Source organism: Triticum aestivum, chromosome 4B, assembly GCF_018294505.1.
Source record: "Triticum aestivum cultivar Chinese Spring chromosome 4B, IWGSC CS RefSeq v2.1, whole genome shotgun sequence".
In the NCBI taxonomy this organism is placed as follows: domain Eukaryota; kingdom Viridiplantae; phylum Streptophyta; class Magnoliopsida; order Poales; family Poaceae; genus Triticum; species Triticum aestivum.
Window position 1 is genome coordinate 52,277,027 of NC_057804.1, and position 23,837 is coordinate 52,300,863.

Sequence of the window (23,837 nt, forward strand, 5' to 3'; positions counted from 1 at the left end):
TCTCTCACAGCCGTGTTGAAGGTTTGATAACCTTGTGCAGTCTCCGGGTCTTCAGACACCAACTCCGACCACTCCTCATGAGTCCAACCAGGCTTCAGCTTCAACCGGTAACGATCCGCATACCACACTTGATACTTCTGATATGCTGACTGATTGTGAGGTCTATTCTCTGATTGCACTATCGTGTCTCTCTGATTCCAAATTTCTATCCACGCACGGTGTTTGTTTGCCTAATCCGATATATCCTGATTGTTCCTTCGATCGAACCTACAAATGATGCACGGGACAAAGCATTAGCAAACATTGACTTATTCAATGATCTACTACATACTCAAGGCATGCTTGCTTACCGATGCAGAGATAGCATTTCCTCCTTGCTCTCCTCAATTGGAATACCTTGTCTTCTTCCAAATTGTCTTGCCACACGGTCTACAAAGTGCCACTCGACTGCGAAGAAGCATATCATTGGACACCTCGCCCGCCAAAGATGGCTATCACGCGTGCACATCTCATTAAGATCAAAGTCACGATCTTCCACATAAGGCAACCAATATACCTGCAAAACAAAAAGATACATTGTTAGCTACATAAGTTTCATTATTGACTAAATTTTATCTCATCGAACTTCTCAAAACTTGCTCAGCAGTCAAGGTGTCCAGCTCGTTCATATAGCACTTGTATTGCACATGCGAGCTTCCTGTGTAGACTGTCACTTGTTCCCAATAGTAAGCAAGCGTAGGGCGCCGATATGGATCATCATCATGCAACCCGTCATGATTACCCCGTGGGTTTGCCATGAGGGGGTTCTTGAAATCGGGCCGTCCAACCGGGATCTGCTCCCACATCCACACGGATAGGCTCCAAACAAACCTAGACAATGAGGATGTATCTCCCTTCCTCCGACACACCAAGTCAAGCTGCAATCAAACAAACATGTTAGATATGGAGGCGCATGACAAATGCAAGATAAATGGTTGCAAATATCTCTTACCTGACGATACAAATATGCTAGTGCGGCCGAACCCCAGCTATACTGGGTATCCCAGTTATTGAGTAGCTCCAAGAACATCCAGAGGGCTGAGTTCCCGGTTGCATCTGAGAAGACTAGCTTGGTTAGTACATACCAAAGATAGGCCCGCATGTACTGTTGCACAACCACGTCATTGGCACCCTGAGGGCACGGATTCGTGTCTCCTCTGACTAGTTTTAGCCAAGAATGCCTCACTCTCGCGGTATCGGCCTTGCCTTCTTGAGGGTCGTCGGGCTGAACACCAATTAAAATGCCTGTCCGTTCTCGCCAATTAACAACGCTGACACGACCGGTAACAGCTTGTCCGTCGATAGGAAGGCCGCTTATCATAGCCATGTCCTCTAGGGTCATCGTCAGCTCCCCACCGCCCAGCGACCCTGGGCAATTGCCCGGGCTTGCTGGTCCACGACAACTGCGGTCGACCGAATTAACGAAGGGCTAAATACGTACCGTAGCTTGCTTTTACCCGGGCAAAAAAAGTCTTGGGCCTTCGTTTCTCACAGGTGCGCGCTGTTCAGGGCCCAACAACAGCCTGCAGCTGAGTTGCCCAGGCCGAAAATATCGATCCCATGAACACCCTGATTCCCTATTTGCTTCGTTTCTCCCAGGCGGCAAGGTCAGCCTAACAGGCTAACCCTAGACCGCGAGGCGCACGGCCGGTGGCGAGCGGACGCCATCACGCCAGGCGCCCAGCCGGCCAGGCAGTCTACTTGAGTACACATCCCTGAACACCTCCTTCCTCTCATTCTGCTTGGGCCACCTCCGGTAGGAAACTAAGAATCCTCCACCGAAATTACGGTTAGCCGGCTAGGGAATAGTGGTCTGGGCTAGGGAATGAATTATTCTTTCAGAATTAATTGGAAGGCAACTCACATCACTGACCATCTGTCCCCATCTTGAAGAAGACAAGAGAAAACAGATTACTTTGTGTTGATCATTGGCCGGGGCATGTCCTCAGAAAGTTTTTGATCCTCATATATGATTTTTCTCATTTATAAGTATTTATTTTCAGGCCAATTAATCTATAGGAGAACTAGCATATTCATCTTGCAGCACACGGTATTCATGCAATATTTTTATACCTTCTGGTTCCTTCATACTCATAGAATGCATTCTTTTTCTTGATGTGCAGTTTGTGGTCTTTCTGCTGGTAAAGAGAAAGAATTATTTCATTTTGTTTGTTTAACCGCAAACTAAATATTGCCGGTGTCAACGACATTTGGTGGGAGAGCTTTTTCAACAATGAAGATTATTAAGAATAAACTACTTAGCAAGATCAATAATGAATGGTTCAATGACTTGATGATATGCCACACCGAACGGGAGTCATTCAAGCCGGTTGATGATAAGGATATTATTGGAACATTTACTGTAATGAAGTCTTGGAAAGGGCATTTGCCTCGTGATTTTCTTTAGCGCACTGTCGATATATTCCGTCTGACCATCTATTTTCTTGCAAGCTTTCTATTTTGAATATATTCACATCTCACAACTAAATTTATTTTAATTACATATCCATTTTTTTATCTTGTAGGGCCTTCTAGGACTTTGTCAACACGAGTTTGCCTCTATGCAAGGCTGGTTATGTGTCTTTCTTTTGGCAAAAATGAACAAGTGAGAGATGATTTCGACTGTGGTGGAAGAAATTGCACAATGACATCCGGTATGAATAGCTTTACTTTTGTTGGTGACATAGCGAGTTTGCCGCTGTGCAAGGCTTGCTATATACCCCCTCTATCTAGAACTACTTGTCTTGAAATGGAAAAAATGAATATATCTATAACTAAAATAAGTCTAGATACAACCATTTTGAGGACAAATATTTTCAGATGGAGGGAGTATCTTTTGTTGTCAAGTCTCAACTTTGTTTAGTCTATGAAATGGATATTGATATATTATATATTAGTTCACTAATTACCTTTTTTATGACTATTATATTTATGCATTCCCTTCATTATTAATGTTGGATTTCTGGTTAAAAAGTTTGGTGCTATATTATATGTTGCGTATCCGGATACCCGAATTTTTATTTTTAGATTATACACTTCAAGTCCGGGAAACAACCTCTTGCAGAAATATAAGAAAATAGTTCTTACAAAAGACCCAAAGTGATAGAACTACATGCACCGGGCTGCCCTTTTACACTTAGGCCCAACTTGCCCAGGCTCCACAAAAGTTCTGGCTCCGCCATTGCCCACATGGAAGGTGGAACGAGTGAGTCTCCGGCCTCCAACGATCCACAAGTGCGGTCAACGCCGCGTGGTTCACCGGCGGAGCGCGTCGCTTAAACTGCAACACGAATGGGAGAATACCCAATCTCCGAATATAAGGCTCGTACCGCGGGTCGTAAGTAAAGCCATCAGCGGAATGACCCCTCATGCGCATAGCAACTACATGCTGCAAATAAAGTGATGTTTTGATCAATACAAGAACACAAATGAGAAATAAAGAAATTTGACAAGTCTTGCTTCTTACATTTCCATTCTCAATGGCACGAGCACGATGCTCCTTATCCCATTCATCGATTAATCCGGCATACCAAGGTCCATCATCATCCGCCATCCTACAAAACAAATCACAAACATCTATGAATACATGAACAATATAAAACAATACAATTTTCTTCTCCAAGTTATGCCATATGAACAAACCATTCTTCTCAAACATAACCACATCATTTTCTTCTTCTTCTTCATATGCACACATAATTCTTCTCAAACATACCAACATCATCTCAATCAAATAAATTTGTCAAATAATATGGTGTCACATATGCAAATACATATCATCTAGAGTACCAAATTTCACCATATTTTTTGCAAATATAGTATGCCAACAATAGGATTATCTACACATACACACATCATCTATCAAACCAAATTATCAAACAAGTCTATTTTACATACAAAAATCATGTATTCATCACCCCTCTTAGTTCAAAAAAAACCTATGGACAACATATACACAAAACGGAATTGATTTTGCCTACATGTTCAACTACACATCATCTACTGCCTACCAAATCATCTATCAACTACAAACAATTTCCTAAAACAAAGAAACCATGTACTCATCTAACATCACCTAGTGTTGAATAATGCATTCAACAAGAGAGGGGAAAACCAAAACAAATTGGAGGGAATAGGGGAGAATACCTCAAGGATGCTTGGGGGGTCAGATCCACAAATTTGGGTGGAGGATGGAGTAGATCAAGGGGGGGTTTGGTGTGAGGGAGAAGAGGGGCGAGAGAGAGAAAGCTCTCTGTTCTTCGGCCGCCAGGGAGAGAGGTTGGGGATGAGTGGGCTGGGCCCGTGGGGTTATCCACTTACCAGGGCCAGACGCCAGGGTCCCTGGCGTCTGGCCCCTTTGCCACGTCAGCAGGTCAACGGGCAGGCGGGCAGTGCGGGCCAGGGGCCAGACGCTCCTGGCGTCTGCTTCGCAACCCAGACGCCAGGGATGTTGGCGTCACCCAAAAAGGTCAGAAACGAATTTTTTTTTGAAACGAAGTCAAATCGGGATTTTGTTAGCCTTTTAGGTCATAACAGTGATTTTGTCCTGCCCCTGACGCGTACGTGCGCATTCGAGACAAGCCGAGAAAGAAAGCTGGTGCCGCCATCTCGGCCCCGAGTCAGCACTCAGCAGCGCCGACTCAGCAGCGAGAGGGGATGGGATGCACGGGGCTGCGCGTGCCGCCCATGAGATTTTGGATAGCACGTAGATCGCGCGGGCTACGCACTCACCGTCACTAGCTACGCGCGTAGCGTAGGCGTGCGACTGCTGCGTTCGTAGTGTATGGAGGCGGCATGGGCGACCGGCCATGGGGGCGGAGCATGGGGGCTGTGCTGATCTGGCGACGACTTGGCACGGCGAAGGCGACGCGCTGGGGCGGACAGTTCGGACACCTGGTGTGTGGTGGGCCTGCGCTGGGTTGGGACCAACCGAATTAACGAACTTTGTACCTTTCTCCGGGTTATGGGCGCGGGTTATCTACGGTCTACGGCCTGGTTTTTGTATGGAATTGTCCCACATTAGATTAGCAGTTTAACAAACCATTTCTAATACGCGCGAGGTTATTGTAACTTTTACAGAAGAATCTTTCTTTCAAAAAACTTATTCAGAAGAAATGGATACCGACCTTGGTCAGTTAAGCTACTGCTCAGGTGGGCTATTTTTTTCTTGCCGACAAGAACAATGTGAGCAAATCAAGGGCACCAAGTCCCTAATTTGTCAAAAGGGGCTGATTGCATGTTCCCGCAGATTGTTGTGTTGAACTTTTTTTTGACAAAGTTGTGTTCCCGCAGATTTAGCAGCTAGAGAAAGTTTATCAATATTTATTTAACAATTAAACAAAGTTATATTGTCCACCGACAAGAAAACGTGATAATTCAGCGCATTGTTCAACGAAAACAACAAGTGACACAAAATTCACCTGCTTTTCTAGCTCAGGAGATACACCGCATATCTAACGGGGACGGCAACGTAAAGCTGCCTTGACGAAGTGCAAAATTTAGAGTCCTTGAACGGCTCACAATTGTAACAGGAAATAGCTGATATTGATTTGTGTCGGAGCATTGAATAAAATCTTGGGTTAAAATCTAGGATGACTTTTACACGCATTTTGTTTACAATGAGCGTCAAGGAATTCGCCTGCTTTGCTAGTTCATGAGCTACGATACGCATCTAGCGGGGATGACAACTGAAAGTTGCCATGGTGAAAGTGCAAAAATGTAGTGCATGTTGGTGTCTTTGAACGATACATGATTGTAACACATATAGTCGATGCCGATTTGCATCGATGAGTGAAACCCTTTGTGAAAATCTTTACACGACTTGTGAGGTGCATTTTGTACGTTCATCTGTAATCTAAATCTAAGTCATTTGTCCCCACCGAGATTGATCTTTCTCTCTCCTTATCCTTGGCCTATGGAGAAGATCGTCGAGGAAATGTTCTTGTGGAAGAGACATCAAAGTGGAATCCTGCTACGGTTTGTTGGGCGAAGTGGAATGTCCATGCCACAACGTGTCGAACTAGATGCCTTCTTGTAAGTTATCGCATAAGCATTGTGATGGTGTTAGCTGCTACTGCGATTGAAATGGGTAGCACATAGGTCATTAAGGAAAGTTTTTTCATCGGTGAATCAAGAAAATGTTGAACAACGATGAAGAGTGTAGCATTACTCATATATATTACTAGTAGCCAAAATTAGGTAAGTCATCTCATGGAGAACTATGGCTATGTAGATTCTCAAAAAGTTATTCGGCTTAGATCATGGACTGGCAGTGTCAATAAGATATGCTTGAATACCCACACAAAAAGGATATGCTTGAATGACTATAACCATATATTGTGAGTAATATAAGCCATGTCCCTAGGAAAAAAAAGTTGTTAGCGTATTTTTGCCTTTTGGCACAAACCTGAAACTATAAATAACATGCTAATTATTCTAATAAGTTGTTTGCAGGTGTAGGGAAGAAACCCATACTGTTAACCATTTCGTGGGGTGTAAAACTTGGGCCTCATTTAATTAGTAGCATGGCAATTTTTCTTATTTTTTTTATTTTGCAGAAATCTGCAATATTTTCAAGTTGGCATAAAAAATCCATTAGTGCGAAGATTAAAAAAATCAGCCTTTATGCCTTCACCATCATAATGCACAAAAGTCAAATAAACAATTAGTGACATCTACTGGGTATGGTTCGCTTCACAATAAAACATTTCTACTTGGTTTTTCTGACAGGTTAAAAAGTTCTCTGCAAAAAATCTCACGTATTTAAAAGGTTTCATAAATATAAAACTAGTCATCAATTTTAAAACAGGAATCATACAAAAATCAAAACACAAAAATGCTCATAATCTTTTCCAAACTGGAAATTACACCAGTTTTGAAAAAGGAAGAGAAAAAGATTTTCTGAAGGCCATGGGGAAAAGATAAAATGAACAAAAGAAAAAAGACGACCGAGAGAAGGCTCTATAACCTTTTCCAAACTGGTGGGGAAAGAACAAAAACTAAACAGAACAGCTCAATTGGGTTAGTCCATTAGTGCGTGGAGTGTGTATGTTTGGTTCCTAAGCGCCCCTGCCGTTACGTACAATTTGGCCCGGCCCGTTACCTCTTTCTGGTTTTGGGAAGGTTCTTTTTACATTTTCGTTCTTTTATTATTATTATGTTAGATTTTTCATTTATTTTTATTTTTAATTTCCCTTCATTTTTTGTTTTTCTGAAACCATGAACATTTTTAGTATTTGCTAATTTTTTAAAAGCCATGAACATTTTTCAAATGCGCCAGTATTTGTTACAAATTCGTGAACTGTTTTGAATTGGTAAAACTTTCGTACAAATTCATGAACATTTATTAAGAAATTGTGAAGGTTTTTCTGAAACTTGGGGAACATTTTTAAATTGGCAAATATTATTTGAAATTGAGGTACAATTATTAGTGTCACGAACATTTTTTGTTTTGACAAATATATTTGAAATTCAAGATTTTTTTCGAGTTGATTAAAAAAATGGTCACAACTATTGTTTGAATTTTGTGTACAATATTTTAATAACTAATAAACATTTTAAATTTGTTCACATTTTCTTCAAATTCACGAACATATTTTTAATACACAAACATCTTGTTTCCAACATCATGAACTTTTTTTGATTTCCTGAACAATTTTTAATATGCAAATATATTTTTTATATCACAATCATTTTTAATCACCGAATGTTCTTGAGCATAATTTTCCAAATAGTTTTTTTAAAATCCTCAATTGTTTAAATAAGAAAAAATAACCCGCGCATGGGCAGGCCCAAAAGGGCGCGTAGGGGAGATTGTGCGTTGGTTAGTTCGTAGGCGCCTAGCTTGCCAAATAGGTGAAATCAGTAGTTAAGAGGTGCGCTTGCAACTCTCACTCCCACATTCTCATGCGCTCACAAGTAGCACGCTGTATGTGCATCACTTGTCACAACTTGAGATTTTTCCCCTTTTGCCTAGATTCATTTATTCAAAACTTTTTGTCTTTTGATCCGTGCATCCAATTCTTGAACCGTTTTCATCATCGGATTTCTCGCGTCGAGATCTTTGAAACTAGATCGCATGTTATACGTTTCGACAAGCTTTAAAAAATAGAAGAAAAACTCGGAGTCAAAAGCACAATTTTTCTTCATTTTTCCCTTTTCGGGAAGCCCAATTGTGCTCCATGCGTATGAAAATCTGTGTTTTTTGTGGAAGCCAAAAAAATCACGTTTTCCTAGTGTAAGAGTTACTAGTCTAAAAGAAGTGGGTCTGATAAGTGATCAGTGGAGAAACAACAATTGCAAAGAAAGCGCAAACAAAGTGATGTAGTCCAAATGAGCTTTGTCTACTCTGAACTTCACCAGAGAAGATCTGATTTGGTTCTTTCTCTCTAAGCTGACAAAGATGGGTCTATATGCCTGAAAATATAACAATACCCACAATCGCAAAAAAGAGGTCTCTAGAAAAGGTTCTTCTAGCAGCTTGAATGGCTTTAATCCGAGAATGGTTCAGATTCCAAGAAATGCCAACCTTCATCCAACATGACACACTGAATGGGCTTAAGAAGATTAAATGATCAATAGTTTCTTGAGTGCCAGACTCACAAAGGACACAATGAAAAGCCATCATTGATGTTAAAATGTCTTTGTTTTAGCATGTTGCAGGTACTCAATCTATCAGCCAGCAAGAACCACATAAAAACTTTAAGTTTCATGTGAAGTTTTGATTTCCAGATCCAAGCAAACGGAGGTGGGGCCACAATATCTTTATGACAATGTTCATAGAATTTTTTAGAAGAGTAAGCATGTCCCCATTCATAAGTCAATGAGTCAATTGTACCAGTGTGATTGAGCGCATCGGGTTCAAGGGATCTTACTGTGTGAAGCTCAACGAATGCTCTGGAGAGAGGGGGACATTAAACAAGTTGAACCAATCGAAGGTTGCATAGAATTCCGCAACGGAGCAATCTTCATCAATGACGTAAGAGAAGAGACATGCAAAACGTGCAGAGAAAGGAGCTCCATGCCACTTCTCATGCCATATGGTGATGTCATGTCCATTACCAACCACCGGGGAGGATATACCTCTGAAAATCGGCATGATTTTGCATATTTGTTTCCACCAAAATGAGCCACAAATCGGTGATGCATGTGGGATAGACAACGGGTAATAAGAATCCCAAATGAGATGTACCCAAAGGAGGTTAGCTCTGTTATAGAAGTTATCAAGAAACTTGAGCAAAAGACCCTGGTTTGGAACTTTCGGATTGATCACACCAAGACCCCCATGTGTCTTGGGACAACACACTCCCTTCCAAGCTACCAAAGAATTGCAGGATTCCCCTTGATCCAATTTTTTAGTCCAAACAAATCTTCTCCTTACCTTGTCAAAATACTGGATGAATTTTGGATTCAACTACAAAGTGCACATTGCATAGTTAATCATAGATGTTGCAAGAGAGTTGACCAAAGTGATCCTGGAAGCATGGCAGAGAAGTGAACATGTACTAGACAACCTTCTCTCAACTATGTCCACAAGTGGCAAAAGATCTCTCATTGAGGATTTGGTAGTGCCGAGGGGAAGACCTAGGTATGTGAACGACATTTTTCCCACTTCACATCCAAACACTGATGCTAGATCATTCGCTTTGGTCGGGTTCACATTTATGGGCACCAATAAAGACTTCTGAATATTTATTTTCAGTCCTAGGATAAGGCAAAATCTTGTAAAACCCTTTTAAGATGCAAAAATTGTGCACTACAAGCTGGAAGAAAAATAATTGTGCCATCCATGTATTGAATTATTGGGAAATTACCTTGCCTCGGGATTGGTACACTCAAATTTCCGTTAATAAATTCGGCATTGATCACATATTGAAGTAATTCAACCACAAGGACAGACATCAACGGCGATAGATGATCACTCTGATGTACACCTCTTTTGCAACAAAAGGATTTACTAGTTATGGTGTTTAGGAGGATCAGGGAATGACCAGATTCCAACAGAATCTTGATCCAATGTATCCATTTGCTATCAAACCCCAACTTTTCCATCATAGAAAAAATGAGTTCATGTTCCACCATATCGAAAGCTTTTTCAAAGTCTAACTTAGGGAGAACAATTTCCCTACCAGAATGCTCGCATTTGTGAATATACTAGAAAGCCCAAGCCAGGTAGTCCTGAATGGATCTGCCCTTGATAAACCCATATTAGTTCTTGTGAATGATCTCTAGAATAACTTTGTGTAAACGATCAATTAGAAGCTTTGTCAATAGTTTTAGACAACAACTGAGCAGCGAAATGGGACGAAAATCATTAACCATAAAGGGATTTGATTTCTTTGGGATAAGAGTAATTAGGGACGCATTGAGACAGTCCAACAAAATGTTGCCTCGCCAAAATTTCTGACACAGATCATAGAAACCATACTTGATTATGTCCCAACAGTACTTTAAGAAACAACCAACTAAACCATCCAGACCCGGGGCCTTCTCGGTGGGCAAATTATTAACAACCTCATCAATCTCCGAGTGTGAGAAAGGCTCAGAGAGACCACCTAGATCAAGATTACTCGAGACAAGATCATCCAAATTGGATTTCATATCAATAGGGAATGAAACCCTGAATCCCTGAATGCATGAAATAGAGTATCGGCTTTTGCTGTCATGATCATCTAAAACCACACCGTTTTCTAGAGTCAACAAGGCAATAGAATTACATCTGTGTCTTTCGGTGGCCATTCCTTAAAATAAATTTAGTGTACTCGTCCCCATAATTAATATAGCGTATAGTACATCTCTTCCGCCAATATTGCTGCTTATAATCTTGGATATGAGTAATATGTGCCTTTAGAATTTTCCTGAAATTCCATTCTTGGAGAGCCAAATGCCTCTTTTCTTCAAGGCAGTCCAAAATTTTCAGAGTTTTTCCAGAATTTTCAAGCAATAAAGAAAGGCGGGAGAGGGCCTTACTCCATTGCCTTAAAGCATGCCCAAGAGCTTTGAGTTTATCACTCAATCTTTTAGCAGGATCCGTAGCTCTAGAGGGGATCGCCCACGTTTTCATGACCACTTCTTTAAACCCCGGATGAGACACCCAAAAAATTTCAATGCGGAACAATTTGGTCCTTGCAAATTTTGATTGCACATAGAATAAGCATGGTACATGATCAGAGACTGGCCTCGCAAGCGATCTTAACGAAGTGTTTGGATAAGTGTAGGTCCAGTCCAATTATTCGAAAAGGGGTTCTTGTTGCATATTGCTCCATGTGAACAAGGCACCGTGAAGGGAAACTCCACCAAACTTAATGATCTGATTATATCGTTAAAGGTGATCATGTCAGAAATGTCTCCCCTAGGTCGATTTCTATTTTCAGGTGAGCGGATGAAATCAAAATCACCCATTAGGACCCAATCATTCAAAGAACCAATTTGCAAATCATATAGCCATGAAACGAAGTTCAGCCTTTCTTCCCCAGTGCATGGACCATAAATATTTCCAAGCATCCATGTATGGGGCGATTGCATTGATTTAAACGATATTAATAGAGCCCAATGCGCATAATAAATTACCGAACCAGAGAACCTTGCGCTATTCCATATAACTAGGAGACCTCCAGAGGTACCGATCGAGGGAACAAATGCAAATTTATAGAAACATCTAGGACAAAACTTACACAGGTAAGAGTGGTCAAAGTGGTTGCATTTTGTCTCTTGAAGACAAATGATCGAATATCCCGAATTATCAATACGAGAGTGAAGCTCCAAGTGTTTTGCGTCAGAGCCAATACCACGTACGTTCCAACAAATAATATTCCAGGAATTAGGAGCACGATTCATAGCAAAGGACATTCCACAACAACACACGAGAGGATAAACTAAAAAGATTTATTAAAATGCAGAGTGTTGTGCAATGAGAAATCAAAATAGGTTCCGATCTAAACAAAGAAAGCATAATCTGATAGTAAAGTAAAGAAAACTATGATAAAGGGCACATGCAGGAGACTCTGAGAGGTCTCAATCCTTGGACTGCGCCCCTCCCTTTGAGCAAGCAACTTGTCTTCAGAAAGTTCAGATAAGTGGATACCACAATCTGCATATCCCATTTGCTGAAGAGAAGCAACTGAAAGTGAGTCAGGAACATCAGGGATGGCCATGACAATAGCAGGTGTGATAGCACACTTGCGCTTGCGGGAGTCAAATTGTAAGTGCATCTAGTGCCCCTTAGTGATTTTGGTGTATTGAAGACTTATTGGTTAAGGGACTAATGTGTTTGTGAGTGTACACAGGTCTACAAGTCTATGAGGAGTTTGATATTTACAGAGAAAGTCGACCCCTAAAAATGAAGTTCTTCGACTGAAGACTTTGAATTTCTGAAGACTTTGAAAGTGAAGAAATTGGTGTGACCTTGAAGGCTTGGCAACCATTCGAGGAACATGAAGCATGAAGACTTTGGTTTTTATTGTTTCATTTTCTCTTTCTTGAGTCATAGGAAACACCATACTGTTAAAGGGGGTCGAGGAAATACTAAGTAAAAATTTCCATGTGATGCTCAACTCAAAATCCTACACCTACCAATCCCTTTGAGTGAAGCCATTGGAAATCTCATACAGTTCAGTCATATTCTTCAGGGACAGAGATGAAGTTCTTCTGGTCTCTGAGGAATTTGTTCTGACTGAGGAGTTAGGAATTCGCCAGTGTGAATTGCCTACACAGTGAGGAACATGATAGCCCTGAGGAATTTGATAGTTAGAATTCCGACCGTTGCTGTGCTACGCGCCAGCTGTCCCAAAATATCTTACCACCTAACGGTCATATCAGACAAGGCATTTATGTCTTATCATTTCGGTTTGCTCCCTAGATTGTAAATATTCGCCCCCTACAACCACTAGCTAGTTGGCTGCTCCGAGAGAAACTGACACTTGTCATTTGAGAGCATACCATCCTCCGAGGACTTTGAGCGAAAATCATCAAGTGAGGAAAACCCAAACCCAAACCTTCAAAACCCCAAAGTGATTGAGCATCACTGAAGAGATTAATCCTGCGTGGATCAGACTCTTGTTAGCTTTGAAGAATGTGCTTCTTCCAGACGGTTAGGTGTCAAGGTCTAGAGCATCCAAGAGGAATTGTGGATTGCCGAGTGACCAAGTTTGTGAAGGTCCGGAAGTCACCTGAAGACTTATCATGAGTGATTGGGCGAGGTTTGTGTGACTTTAGCTCAAGAAGAATACGGTGAGGACCGTGTGTCCTCGAGTTTAAATACTCAGCCGCTCCAACCAGATGTACAACTGAGACAGCAATTGGAACTGGTCTACCAAATCATTGTCTTCACCGAGCTTACTGGTTCTATTTCCTCAACTCTTTCATTTCCTCATTTTTGTTGTTCTGTGCTTGTTCATATCTGTTTGAAGACTTTTACTGAAGGCTTTCTCAATTTCCTCAGTTCAGTTTCTTCAGTCTGTCCGTCTTCATCTTTTGTTATCCTGTGCTTACGCTTTCTGTACTCTGTGCTTGTCTTCATTTCATCATGATGACTATGCGTGTGTTCTGCTATGTTTACCTTTGAGTACTTATTCCGCTCTTCATTTAGGAATTTCCTCACCAGCAAATTCCTCAGTGAAGAATTCATAAAAATCGCCTATTCACCCCCCTCTAGTCGATATAACGCAGTTTCAATTGGTATCAGAGCAAGGTACTCTCTTGTTCTGTGTGATTTTCGTTTAACCGCCTGGAGTTTTAGTTATGTCGATTGCAGGATTGAGGAACGTATCTTGCCCCATCTTTGATGGTCACGAGTATCCTTGGTGGAAGGCCATGATGAATAAGCGACTCATGGCTATGGACAGTGAACTATGGACCGTCACTGAGATTGGTCTTACCGATCTATGCAAGATGGCGGAGGCTGATGACATTCGCAAGTACACTTTACTCAACCTTAAAGTGAAGGATGTCATCTGCTCCTGTTTGTCCCAAAACCAGTTCAGGAACGTCATGCATCTCAATCACGCGAAGCTAATCTGGGACCGTCTCTCTGAGGTCTATGAAGGTCATCAAACTCGTCATGATCCTAGGTTTGAGGATTACAAGGAATCTCTCAATGCGATGACATTCGAACCAGAATCATCATCTTCTACCCCCTGCCTTATGGCAAACAGTGCTAAGGATGATCAACCCAAAGCAAATGAGTGGGTCCTCGATAGTGGATGTACAAATCACATGACTGGTGACAAGAATCTATTGATGGATGCTCCTTTATCACCGTCACATCTGAAGCATATCATCTTCTCTGACAAAGGCAAAAGTCAGGTATTGGGTCTAGGTAAGGTTGCGATCTCAAAGGATAGGCACATGGACAAAGTCATGCTTGTCGAATCCTTAGGTTACAACCTCATGTCTGTCTCAATGCTTTGTGATGTTGATATGGTTGTTGTCTTTGGAAAATATCGTTGTGTTGTGATCATGGAAGCTGACCATTCCAAAGTATTCGAAGGCTTTAGGAGAGGAGACTTGTACATTGTTGATTTCTCTACAGGACCACAACCGGCAGTATGCCTACTTGCAAAAGCTTCAGAAGGCTGGCTATGACATCGACGACTTGGTCATGCAGGCATGAGGAATCTGCACACGCTTGCGAAGAAGAAGCATGTCATTGGCATTGAGAATGTCAAATTCCTCAAGGATCACTTATGCGGAGCCTGTGAAGCAGGAAAGATGACCAAGGCCAAGCATCCAACAAAGACTATCATGACTACCACTCGACCATTTGAATTTCTTCACATGGATCTTTTTGGTCCCAATCATTATTCTGCAATTCTAAATGATGCATCACTATATGGCTTTGTTATTGTCAATGATTATTCTCGTTACACATGGGTGCACATTGTCACTTACAAATATGAGGTGCAGGAAGTCTTCAAACGATTTTCCTCGAGGGATTCAACCAACTTTGGTGTGAAGATCAAGCACATCAGAAGTGACAATGGGACCGAATTCAAGAATTCCGGTCTTGATGGCTATCTTGATGAACTTTGTATTACTCATGAGTTATCTGCTCCTTATACTCCTCAGCAGAATGGCGTCGTGGAGCGCAAGAACAGGACCCTTGTTGAGATGGCTCACACTATGCTTTACGAATACAAGACATCTCGTCGTTTCTGGATTGAGGCCATTGATACTGTGTGCCACGTCATCAACAGGGTATATCTTCACAAATTCTTCAAGAAGACTGCCTATGAACTCCTCACTGACAAGAAACCCAATGTGAGTTACTTCAAAGTCTTCGGTGCTAAATGCTGGATTAGAGATCCTCATCACAATTCTAAATTTGCACCGAAAACACATGAGGGTTTTATGCTTGGTTATGGGAAGGACTCGCACACCTACAGAGTTTTCAATAGCGTTCTTCACAAAGTTGTTGAAACTGTAGATGTGCGGTTCGATGAGACTAATGGATCGCAAAGAGAGCACCTACCTTCTGTGTTAGACGAACCAACACCTGAAGAATATATTAAGTTCAAGGCTACTGAGGATGCCATTCCCACTAAAGAATCTGCTGAAAAATTCATTCCAGAACGTGATGAACGTTGAGCTGGCGCACCTGAAGAAAATGGTGCTGAGGAAAATGCTCCTGAAGAGAATGCGGATCAAATTCCTCAAAGAAAACCCGCTCATCCTCATATTGCAAATTAAGTGAAAGTCGAGAAGATCATTGATGACATTGAAGCACCAGGTCCTCTCACACGCTCAAAAGCTTCACATTTGTCTAACTTTTGTGGGCACTTTGCTTTTGTCTCTATCACAGAGCCCACTAAGGTAGATGAAGCATTTCTGGAGCCTGAGTGGATTCAAGCTATGCAAGAAGAATTACATCAGTTCGAGCTCAACAGCGTCTGGGAACTGGTCAAACATCCAGATCCTCGCAAGCGATCTACCGCAACAAGCAAGATGAAAATGGCCTTGTGGTGAGGAATAAGGCACGACTTGTAGCTCAAGGCTACACACAGGTTGAAGGAATTGATTTCGATGAAACTTTTGCACCTATTGCTAGACTTGAGGCTAATCGCATATTACTTGCTTATGCTAACCATCATAATATCACCTTATATCAAATGGATGTCAAAAGTGCATTCCTCAATGGTAAGCTTGAGGAAGAAGTATATGTTGCTCAACCCCCAGGTTTTGAAGATCGAAAGAATCCTGACAAAGTCTTCAGACTCAACAAGGCCCTGTATGGCCTCAAGCAAGCCCCTCGGGCGTGGTATGATACTTTGAAGGAATTCCTCATGAAGAAAGGCTTCAAACCCGGTTCACTCAACCCAACTCTTTTCACTAAGTCATATGACGATGAATTGTTTGTGTGCCAAATATATGTTGATGATATTATCTTTGGCTGTACTGATCAACGTTATAGTGATGAATTTGCCTATATGATGAGTGAAGAATATCAAATGTCTATGATGGGAGAGTTGAAATTCTTTTTAGGTCTTCAAATTCGTCAACAACGCAATGGGATATTCATATCTCAGGAAATACCTCAAGGACGTACTGAGGAAATTCGGCATGTAAGATTGCAAATGGGTCAAAATTCCAATGCCCACAAATGGCCATCTATGCACTGATGAAAATGGTAAAGACTTCGATCAAAAGGTATACCGCTCCATGATTGGCTCTTTATTGTATCTATGTGCATCTAGGCCGGATATTATGCTTAGTGTTTGCATGTGTGCCCGATTTCAAGCAACACCGAAGGAATCACACCATAAGGCTGTGAAGCATATTCTTCGATATCTAGCTCACACACCAACACTTGGATTATGGTATCCCAAGGGCTCTTCATTTGTATCTCATTGGATATTCAGACTCTGAATATGCTGGCGATCGCGTGGACCGCAGGTCAACGTCAGGCACATGCCATTTCCTCGGACGATCTTTGGTCTGTTAGTCCTCGAAGAAACAGAACTGTGTATCACTCTCAACTGCAGAAGCTGAGTACATTGCTGCTGGATCATGCTGTGCTCAATTACTTTGGATGAAGCAAACACTCAAGGACTATGGCATCAACGTGAAGAATGTGCCTCTCTACTGCGACAATGAGAGTGATATCAAGATTGCTCATAATCCAGTTCAGCACTCAAAGACCAAGCACGTCCAAATTCGTCATCATTTTCTTCGTGATCATGTGTTAAAGGGCGACATCTCCATCGACTATGCAAGCACTGAAGATCAGCTGGCCGATATCTTCACTAAGCCCTTGGATGAGAAGAGATTTAGCAAGTTGCGGTGTGAGCTAAATATCCTAGAATCTTCGAATGTTCTCTGAAATGGACACACATCCTAACACTTATGCTAACTTGATGACTTAGATGTGCAACACACGAAGTAATATTTTTCTTCCATCAATGAAGTCTAACCCTCTAAGTGTGAAGAAATAAATGAAGAAATTGATTCTCAGAGCCCTACGACAATTGTACGCGGTGTCTGAAATCAACTTTCTTATACGGTGGGTCACGCCGCCAATCAAAGCTGAAAATCTTCAATTTGAGTTTTTCTTCGTTTATGAAATTCCTCAGTTTTTTTTCAAATTCTTCAACTTTGCATTGTCTTCACTCTTTCCAATGTTGTCCTTCATTTGAAAAAATATATATGAGTTTTATATCCTCTACAGCATTCACTTATTGCTAATTCTTCAAGTTGATTTCTTCTGCTAAGTGAATGTGATCGGACCCTTCCCCTCTATGCTAAACTCAACCTAGTCTATTCACAAATTCTTCATGTGCGTTCTATTTGAAACTCGTTCAAAATCTTCACTGTGTCCTTGACAGCTGAAGAAATTACGAACGAAAATTTTAATATATCTGATCTGAATTTTCGGCTTTGCCACTCAAACCGTTCCGCATCCCATGACAATACTTATCTATTCACCCACGATCCTACATGATCGCCACCTCTCAGTACATGGGTGACACATGTCAAGCGAATGAGCAGGGCCAGGGGCATGTTCGTCCGATTTCCTCGGGCGTACAGTTTTTTCACTGCCATATAAATACCCCTGCCTCTTCCTCACTTCTCTTTTACTCCGCTCGCTCTCACTCGCACTCGAGCTCCCCAAACCCTAGCGCCGCCGCTACTTCATCGTCGCCGGTGAGGAAGAGCTTCACTGCCTCAACCTCGTCGCTGTCGTACTCGCACCGGTTGCGGATTTCTTCACTCCGCCGCTGCCATAGCCGTATTCCTCTGCCAAGTTAGGGCGTGGAAGATCTGAACTGACAAACTTCACATCTACACTTCTCAGTTCATCGTGTTTTTCATCTCGGGTAATTAAAAGTTACTTTTACTACCCTCTTTGATTCTTTTGTTTTCTTGAAAATCTTCAAAGGTGTTTATTCTTCAAATCTTCACACACATGAATACCTCACATGTCATCGGCTCTTGTTTCATTTCTCTAAGCAATGTTTTTCTTCAAGATTCCTCAGTTGTATGAATTTTCAATCTATACAACTCTGGAACCTAAGACAAAGAACGCTTAGTGAAATTCCTCAAGACTCATCTGGTCAAATTCCTCAAACCTATTCATTTTTGAAAAACCTTCTGAGAACGCATATGACCTCTCCAAATTCCTTGCAACTATACTCTCGTCACATGTACAAATGTCTGCTGCTGAATCACTAGGTTCTCATCAAATTAACTCATTTGCAGCATTCCTAGAAGAAAAGTTGCACACCTCTTCAGAAACCTCAGTTGTTCATATTCCTCAGCTAAAGAAAATGACTGATAAGAATCCACAGAAGGGAGGAAAGAGGCCTGAGGTCAATACTGCGTTTGAAATCCCTGAGGACATTTATGCTGGATACTGCACTCCTGATGAGGCCAAGTTTGGCAAGGAGGACAAGAATCAGCGGCAAGGTGCGCATACAACGGATAGAGAGGATATGGGTGAGGGAGTCCTGGATTAGGGGGTATCCGGACAGCCGGACTGTATACATTGTCCGGACTATAGAAGCGTGAAGAATACAAGACTCAAGACTTCGGCTCGTGTCCGGATGGGGCTTTCCTTTGCGTGGAAGACAAGCTTGGCAATCCGGATATTATATTTCCTTCCTTGTAACCGACTCCATGTAAACCCTAGCTCTTCGGTGTCTATATAAACCGGAGAGGATGGTCCTTAGAAGGCCGATCACAATTACAATCATACCATCATAGGCTAGCTCTTAGGGTTTAGCATCTATGATCTCGTGGTAGATCTACTCTTGTACTACACATATCTTCAATATTAATCAAGCAGGAAGTAGGGTTCTACCTCGATCGAGAGGGCCCGAACCTGGGTAAACATTGTGTCCCTTGCTTCCTGTTACCATCAGCCTAAGACGCACAGATCGGGACCCCCTACCCGAGATCCGCCGGTTTTGACACCGCCAATGGGCACGAGAATGGAGGGAGTACAACTATGTTACTCCCAAGTATATGAAGAAATTCGCACTCAACCCTCCATGCTCAAGACCTCCATTGGCACCAAGCCAAGTGGCAGATCCCACCAGCCTCAAGCGCGGCGAGGACTATGCTAATGAATGGGCAAAGCGCCAGGCCAAACTGGCCAAGCAAGCAAAAGAAGCAGTGAAGAAATTCAATGCAGACTCTGCTGCTGCTACTGCCTCTGCTGAGGCCTCTGCTAGTCAGCCGAAGAAGGCGATGCCTAAGAAGCCTGCTCGTAAGTCAAGCGCTTCTCCCTCAATGCCCTCACGACCAAGCTCCTCAGCAATGCCCTTAAGGCCAGATTCTTCAAAGCCCTCACAGCCAATTCCTCAGTCTGCTCCTCCTCCTCCAAAGTCCTCAGCTGCTCCGACTAGATCCTCGGCACCTGTGCATCTCGCCACATGCCAACGGACCCAAGGCATCTCAATTGCCTCAGGAGCATCTGCAAGTTCCTCAGCTGCACCAAAATCTTCAGCTGGCCCCTCTCTGCCGAAGAAAAAGGCCACTGCTGGATGAGGCCTTCGACCAAGTCCTCACAAGAAGCAGGTCTCCTTCCAAGTGCCCTCTGATGATGATGAGGGTGATGATGAAGAACTTGCCTAAATCATCAGAGACAGGCAAGCTAGGGCCGCTAGAGCCAAAGGTAGCAATGTGCCACTGCTATTGGATCCAAAGTTGATCCTCGACTTTATTGACTTATGGCGCAAGGACTCTAACACGTCATTGCCGGAGGCGAACCTCACTCCAGGACAAAGTCATGTTCTTACTGCCTTTATTGAGGAAGAAAAGTGGAAATTTGAACAAGGCAGAAGACTGAAGAAATCACAGTACAAGAAGCAGCGCTATCTCGAGGACAATGTCCTCACTCTCACTCCTGACCAACTCATTGCTTTGCAAGCTGAAATCAAGCAATTGAGTGATGAATTCGATCACTACTATGCTGATTGGAAGGGCGCCAAGGTGCGGTTCGTCAATCTGACGAAGAAATTCATTTCAAGTGCTGCTCCTCCTTTGCACGTTGAAGTTCCTTAGGCTGAAGCATCTGCTCAGCCTACTGAAGAACATGCCAGCACCACTGATGACAATTAGGCTGCTGAAGAAAATCACAGTACCAGGGCTGATGACTCCATTCCAGCCGCTGAAGAAATTGCCAGGGCATCCACTAGTGGTGCGCCTGAAGAAAGTGAAGAAGTCAGGGCAACTGCATCAGTTGCGCCTGAAGAAACTGAATCCAAGTCCTCTGCACCTCCTGCGCCTACACCAGCTCCGATCCTTCCATCTGCATCAGATGCGAAGAAGACCAAGGCTGCCGAGCATGCAACTGTGAAGAAAAGGAAGGCATCAACTTCATCAAATTCTTCAGCTCCGAAGAAGATGAAGCCACTGACTAGCTCTATTGACATCCCAATTGATGCCGTTCCAGTCTCCATCATGCCATCAAAGGACCTTGTTCCTTTTGGTGAAGATTATGTGATTCCCAATGAATCTGATGAAGAAACTCCTTCTGCTGCTTTGACAGAGTAGTTGGACGAAGAAATTGAAGTGGATGAAATCCCTTCAACCCCAGTCATTCCCTCACCTGTGCCTCAATTCACTGCTGAAGAGGCAGGTGTCGAAGAAATGGAAGATGAGGATGTGGACATTGGCTGTACCACTCCTGTGCTCAATGATGACTTTTGGGAAAGTCAGCACCCCAACTCTCTAATGTTCACTCCGCTCCAAGCAATTCCGCAGTCTCCTGCAGCCACTGAAGTGCACATGGGATCTGAAGAACCTCATGCAACCCCGTCCGTCCATGAAGAAATTCCAGCCACTAGTGGTGAAGAAATTGTAAATGAAGAATTCAAGACCCAGACTGAAGCTGAAGCCGAGCCTGAAATTCCTCAGCCTGAGGAACCTGAGATTGCGATTCCTGAAGTGGTGATACAATTGACTGACACTCCTCAGCCCAAGCCAAAGGATCCCTTCTCAAAGAAGCAAAAATTCAAGGCTGATGATTTCTTCGGCGAGCGTGTGTTCTTCACTGAATTCAACCCATATGACAATGCTCGTCTTAGAAGGAAGCGTTTCTGGACTGCCAGCCAGGGCAACTTCTATTCTTCAGTACTCTTCAACAATGACAAAGTCTTCGACCACGAGCATATTCCTCACATGGACATGGAATCAATGCCTTGCTTCTCTCTGATCCTCAGCATGCTTCATGATGCAGGCTTGCTCAACTTCTGCTCTGACATAGTTGATTGGAATGAAGAGCTTATTCTTCAGTTCTACGCAACTCTGCATATCACAGGTGATGCTGCTAACGTCAACTCATGGGTGTCGGACTGGATAACTGAAAACACTCATTACAAGGCACCTGCCTCTGAATTGCTTCGTGCCTTACCAATCAGTCGTCCACCTGACGGTGCTCGTTGTCTGTATGATGAGCCTGAACTCACTGCTCACTATATGCAAGTGCTCATGAAGCCGCTGAAGCCTGGTCAAGCCCCAAGGACCAAATTCCTCGTGAAGGAATTACTCTATGTGCCTAGAACCATCCACCGCATTCTGACGAAGACCATGAGTCCTATCAAAGGCCATGACTCATTTGATGAAGAAGTTATCGGGATGATGAAGAATATGCTTTTCAACATAATGCATGGCATCCCCATAAACTATCATGACTTCTTCATGAGGACTTTGGAAAATGTTGCACTTTCACCTTTTGAGCCGAAGCCTTACGCGCCGTGGATCATGTGTCGGTGTACTAGAGTAGGGGTACCCTAGTATCCCGAACTTGTGCACGGGCAGTTGCAGCACCCCGCGGCAAGGCTTGCTGGGTGACCGCCAAGATCCTCCGTGGTTCCTGTGGAGCCATTCAAGAACAAAGTATTCAAGCCAAGGAGACAAGGCCCCGGCAAGAGGAGCTTGCCGGGAAGGCCAACCAAGGCATCTCAAGGAACTTGCCGTGCCGCGCCGCGCATCCCGGCGAGGCCTGGTGAGCGACAAGCTTCCGGACGTGACAAGACAACGACCGCGGCAAGGCGCTTGCCGCGGCAAAGCTACCACCCTGTACCCGCGCTCCAGCACATCCACCAACGTGTCGCCCTGGGGCCTTTCCAGGCGCGCGTGGCAGGAGGCTGTGCAGCCAGCGGTGCGCGGTGGCAAGCGGCGCTTACAAGATTGCCATCGTGGCGAGCGGTGGCGCCCCTGACGGTCCTTTTTTGCACTATTTGGGCGACATAGACAGGCATTTAATGCCTTTGTCCTCTGCCGTCAGGGTTAGGTAGGATGCATTGTACAGGTAGCTGTACCAACCACCATCCCTTTTCCATTTTTACCCTTGTCTATGTTGCCACCTGTTGGTGACCCCTTTAGCATATAAAAGGAGGCCCATGCGCAACGTAGAGGGGGGTTGGAAAACAGAAAACCCTCACGCTCGGTCTCGTTAGTAGCTGGAGTGTACTGTAGCACTCAGTGCTCCCGAGCAAGAACTCAATACACTCAGACATGCAGCAGTAGGAGTATTATCTCTCCGGAGAGCTCCGAAGCTGGGTAAAACCGCTCGTGTGCTTCGCCTCGATTTGCTCTTCGTGCAATCTCCGCCTCCCACCGAACCGAAAGGGGCCCGGCCCGCCGGTCCCCATAGGTGTTCGTGGATCAACCTTCCCCGACATATTTGGCGCGCCAGGTAGGGGGCGTTGAGGTTGTGCGAACCTGACCCAGCGTTCACACGAGCTAGATTTTCATCTTCTTCATCGACATGCCACCGAAGAAGAAGGCTTCGGCGGCAGATGTTCCGTCCACGTCGATCCCACCACCACCGGAGCAAACGGGTGGTGGGGCAGACGCCGGCGGAAGAACGGACATCGACAAGGGAGCTCACGGTGCTGCCAGGTCCAAGGACAAGGCTGCACAGACCTCGGCGTCTGTACATGCACCGCGCCCATCTCAGGAGGCGCAGGACCAACCGCGTCATGGTATTCGCAGAGCTATACGTTCGTTGGGCCAAGATCGAGTTGGTGGATCTCGGGGTGCTCAAGACCAGCATGCACGCCAACATGCTGGCACGAGCGAGGCACGGTCGCCTGGACGGGATACTGCTCCTTCTAACATAGTTAGAAGCCCGAGCATATCCCGCTCCTCGCACCGTTCGCCACTGCCGCCCACCACTCCAGCAGAAGCTTTGGCGCGAGCTCAACTGCTTCTGGATTACCCTCCAACGGCAGACAAGATCGATGAATGGAGGGCCACCATTCAGAGTCTCATCGGCTTCGCCAACGGCGACACTCTGCGGCAGCCGAGTACATCGCTGCCGCGGCAGGACTGCCAGGCACGAGCCAGTGGCAACGAAA

The 23,837-nt window shown here is 43.7% G+C and overlaps 1 long non-coding RNA gene across 1 annotated transcript; it reads right to left on the bottom strand.

Moving 5' to 3' along the window:
• Positions 1-3,111: 3,111 nt before the first annotated feature.
• Positions 3,112-4,473, bottom strand: LOC123094398 (uncharacterized). The gene is made up of 3 exons (XR_006445819.1): positions 4,186-4,473; positions 3,506-3,593; positions 3,112-3,427 (listed from the first exon to the last, which is right to left on the bottom strand). It is a non-coding gene; the product is annotated as an uncharacterized lncRNA (long non-coding RNA).
• Between the last annotated feature and the right edge of the window lie 19,364 nt (positions 4,474-23,837).